Source organism: Cyprinodon variegatus, unplaced genomic scaffold (genome assembly GCF_000732505.1).
Source record: "Cyprinodon variegatus isolate N-32 unplaced genomic scaffold, C_variegatus-1.0 Scaffold41, whole genome shotgun sequence".
NCBI lineage: Eukaryota > Metazoa > Chordata > Actinopteri > Cyprinodontiformes > Cyprinodontidae > Cyprinodon > Cyprinodon variegatus.
The window spans coordinates 704,105-708,636 of record NW_015150494.1 but is presented as its reverse complement, the minus strand read 5'-3'; the positions used below and the strand labels follow the sequence as shown (position 1 = coordinate 708,636).

Here is a 4,532-nt window from a genome sequence, read left to right as displayed (position 1 = left end):
CTTGCTACTTTTATTATTTCAAAATCAGAAACGAGTCACATTAATGCAGCATTTGTCTTTTACGGAAAAAGACGAGTTAAATATAAACATTTAAAACCTCTGCTGCTGATTTAGCGACCCAAGGCTGGGGATACAGATAAAAAAACGAGGAGTGGTTTATGTCAGGTCGTTTTAAAAGGTGAAAACTAATCTCCAGGCGAAGTAAAACACGCTTAAATATGAAGTCTCTGCGGAAATGAACACGCTTTTGCTTTTTTTTCTTTTGTAGTTTCTTAAGAAAATCGTTTAAAAATTATTTTATTTTGACATTTTGTACACACAAGTGTATACAAAAAGAAATTTTGTTTTGTACACCTCTATAGAAATTTTCATTTTTTAAGGTGCAGCCTTGATAAAGGTGAGCAGCAGTGATAAATAAAAAAATCACTGTGGTGAAAAATGCACCAAAAATGCAGATGGTTCATTTTTTTGCATCTTTTTTTTTGGACTACTCATATTTAGTTTAATGATCTATACTCTAACACCTCTTCACCTCTCCAAAGACGTCTTTCTTATTAGTTTTAAAGATCTGTGTTGGTCTATAAAACTCTGCATTGATGGGCAAACACAGAACTTTATTGCCTGGGCACCTCAGCTTAGTCTGTGGCACAATTAAAAACGTTTAAGCGGAGGGAGAATGTGCCGCAGAGGCAAAGGTTGCTAATGCAATGCCAGCTACTGCTGTATATAGACAACAAGAAGCCTGAATTCAAATCAGCTCCTCTGCTCACATGTTTGACTCCTTCTGTAGCAATAATTGGAGAAACAAGTCCTCGGTGTCCCCTTTCCCCTGACAATCTGCACAAAGAACTCCCAGAAGCAGACCACCGCTCCTCCAGCCAGCTCATTGTGCATTCTAAGGATTGTTGCTCATGAATTTTTATGAAGTCATCTCAAGTAGTGTGCAAAGTTCAGCCTCTGAATTAGACAATGGTGTTTTCCACTAATCTTCTTATTAAAGAGGAGAATAAACGGAGGGACACCGCTACTAAAAGACAAGAATGTAACCTTTAAAAAGAGGCGGGTTCAAATTCGGAGCTCTGGAAAGTGACAAGACCGTGAATTCTTGATAAAGCGGATGAAAAGATGAAATAAAGCGCATTTTAGGTCAAATCCGGTTTCTCTAAAGCCTTTTGTGATCCAATAGCAAGTACCACTAAGACATACAGTAGTTTATGTCAATAAGTTATTGCTCCCACATACAAGGACTTACAGTTTAGGTCAAGTCTTTATCCTATAGGGGAAGATTTTATGAGTAGGACGAACAGCTGGAGTTTGTGGGATTTAAAAAGAAGCATTTTGCCAAAAGAAATGAAAAATATATGCATTTCTGAATGAATATAGAGGTTCTGGAACTAGAGTCATTATAGAGGAAAAAAATAAACAGCAAAGGTTAGGTGCAATCCCAGGTGACATTGAGAAAAACTACTCCAGCTTCTGCAAAGTAGAGCTAAAGGTCATGAATCTCTCCATGGTTTGCAGCTCAGTGCTTCTTGAAAACTCGCAAATAACTTTGCAAGATCCAAAAATCCAATAAAATCAAAATTGCGCATCAAAAAACTATTTTGGATCTTTCGTGGTTTCAAGGAAACATATAAAGGAATCTTTGGAAACTTTGGCAGAATTTCGTAGAGTTTGTTTTTCGCATTAAATCAGCTTTTAACTGTAGCAATTCCTCCATTTAAAACAACCACAATGGGGAATATAGATCAGGAAAGTAAAGAAATAATCGACTTATAATTGCTGATTAATAAAAAGAAAGGAATACTTTTTGTAAATGAAAATGTGAAAAAATGCAATCCAGGAATTAAACTTTAAAAAAAACTTATTTAACAGAAAAAAAATGTTATTTTTTTTCAATTAATAAAAAACATCTGCATTTTTATTTTATGAATTGTATATTTTAAAATTCTATTTTTAAAATTTTCTCATTTTCATTTTGAGCTTTGCATTCAATTCAATTCAATTTCAATTTCAATTGATAAGAACTGTTAAGAACATTTTTATTGGTCAATGTGAGCGTTTCTGTTGGGCTTGAAGTGAAGTGAAGAAGAGCTTTAAAACAACATCTGAAAAGAATGTAAATCTTACAACTCAATCTCAAAAACATGAATTTGAAAAATAATATTTGGAAATATAAAACCTGGCAAGGAAAAAAAACATGAAAAAATATTAAAAAAGAAGAAAAACATCTCAGAAAACAGTAAATCTACTCTTAAAACCTTTTTGTTTGTGAAAAAGTTTCTGGATTATATTTATTCACTTTTTTATTTTCAAAGTTTTATTGACACAACGTGATCTTTGCTTGCAAGATTGTTGGAACAAAATTCACTCCATACATCTGCTGCTGTTATTTTCTTTGGTTTGTTGCTGCAAACGTTTGTTGGACCCTCTCAAAAAGCAACCAAAACTATTCAGAGATCCTAAAAAAATATATTTTTTAGGATCTTAAAAGACTTCCATGGGATTCATGGGGAATAAAGTCCAGCCCTCACATGCAGAAATCCTGCTGAGGTTTATGGGGTTTATGTTTTCTTCTGTGTCTCTCGCTGAGTTTAGTAAAAACCCAACCTGAGAAGTTGGATATTTTTTGCATCTTGTTGCTATGTTGGTTCTGGGATGTATGGGTGCATTCATAGTTTGTGTGAAAGTATAAATATGCATCGATCTATTATTATCTGTATTAGAGAAGCCATGATGCAGCTTTGTTCTCTTTAATTGACATAATTCGGACCACACTAGCATATAAAATGAACATTGGGCTTTGAATCAGCCAAGTGCTTGTAATGTAATAAGCAGTCTCTTCTAAATGGAGCCTTGACTCCATTTAAAAGAGGGCAGAAAATATGTGTGCACTCTTGCTTAAGGCTTTCATCTTGCATATAAATCATTCCAACTCAAAGTGGGTGTTTGAGCGGCACAGATTTCAGGTCTTGGGGCGCAACGCTGCATCACCGGCCAAGTCTCCATTAATGACAGAGCTGTGCCTTGACAGCATGCTGTAAATTAAGCCAATTCTTAATATTCTGAGAGCTGATAAATGTTGGCATGGAGGCTTCTCTGGCTGTTTTTGGAAGCCTCATATGTGATGCTATGTGTTTTATTTTATTTTTCCTCTACCCTTTCTATTTCCTGCTCTCTGTTCTGTCCAGATACCACGGCAGCTGAATCCCCTGGCTCTGTACAGGTGTGAGCAGTCAGTGCTGGATCAGTGCCATGCCCACCTGTCACTGCACCACAATGTGGGCATGGAGCCCTCCACTCGGGCGCTGGGAGGTTCGGGACCAGCCTTGTACCACCCGGGCCTAATGGCTGCCCTCCCCTCCGAGCCTGTGCTGCCTTGCCCCCAGACTCACTCCCACCACCGGTGAGCCGTGCACACCGAGAGGCTCTCAACTCCTGTATTTGTGCAACACAGAGTCAGCGAACTGCTCAAAGGAAATAAAAGGTTGTGTGGGAGGAAACTGGGACTGGTAACGAAGCAAAGGAGACAGCTAATCTACCGCAGAGCATCCAGGATCCAGGGTAATGAAAAGAAAACAGTTTTTTTTATCAGGAATAAAAGGGGTGCAGCTGTATTGATCGGTGAGAATCTGACCTACATGGCCCCACATCTCCTCAATTAGCAAAGGAGGCTGATGAGTAACGCGACTCCCCAAGTCCTACGTTCCTGCCAGGGGGAATAAGGATAGTATTTTAATGATTTGTTAATCTTAATAAACACATTTCCTCGACTTCTCATAATCTGGGCAGCTTTCCGCTGCGCAAGTAATGAAATGATTAATGCTACTTGCAGAGTCTGGTAGCAGAGCAAATGAAAGAGTGGCCAAGCTGAAAGTTTCTTCTGCTCGACATAAACCCCCCCCACCCCGACTGGCATCATTTGTTTGTTTTTTATCCATAAAACCAGGGAAAAAAACATAACAAAGAGTCTGAATATAGCAGACAGTAAAGGCTAATTTAAAGTGTACAGCCTCCACAGATTCAAGTCTGATTTTTATGCTGTTTTATGATGTGATGTTGAACCCGTTCAGATTCGTTCATCACAGCGGAGGAACTTTCCACCACGAAGCTGCACTGCGACACTTAGATATTTACTTTTCATCGCTCATTTAAATCACTTTTGTGGTTAATGGTTTTGGATTCCATAACGCATTATTAGACCAATTATCTAACTGTGCGCTCTTAAAGCTACATGTGTGATCTCTTTTTATTTGTTTTTTTTACAAGAAGTTGCAATATGCGGTAAATAAAACTGTGGTAAATGATCGGTAACAGTGTCGTTCATCAACATGCTTCGACCCCAACAACTGTCTGCTGTGTTTAGACAACTGCGGAGGTGGGTGGAAGAAGAGGAGCGCCGCGCTGGAGGCAAGACTGTTTAACAACAGTATGTCTTGTTTTTGCATTAGAGACTGACCCCCAATGGTTACTCTTACTTGTTTTTTTTCTTCTTCTCCTGTGACTGTGTGACCGTTTTCTGATGTAATAAA

At 38.1% G+C, this 4,532-nt stretch overlaps 1 protein-coding gene across 1 annotated transcript in view; it reads left to right on the top strand.

Moving 5' to 3' along the window:
- The window catches only part of LOC107081784 (leucine-rich repeat transmembrane neuronal protein 4-like), a 119,843-nt gene extending 115,334 nt beyond the window's left edge, over positions 1–4,509 (top strand). Inside the window, exon 3 of the mRNA XM_015370029.1 lies at positions 3,192–4,509. The gene's annotated coding sequence lies outside the window, so the exon portion shown is untranslated. The remainder of the gene's footprint in view (positions 1–3,191) is intronic.
- The last annotated feature ends 23 nt before the right edge of the window (positions 4,510–4,532 follow it).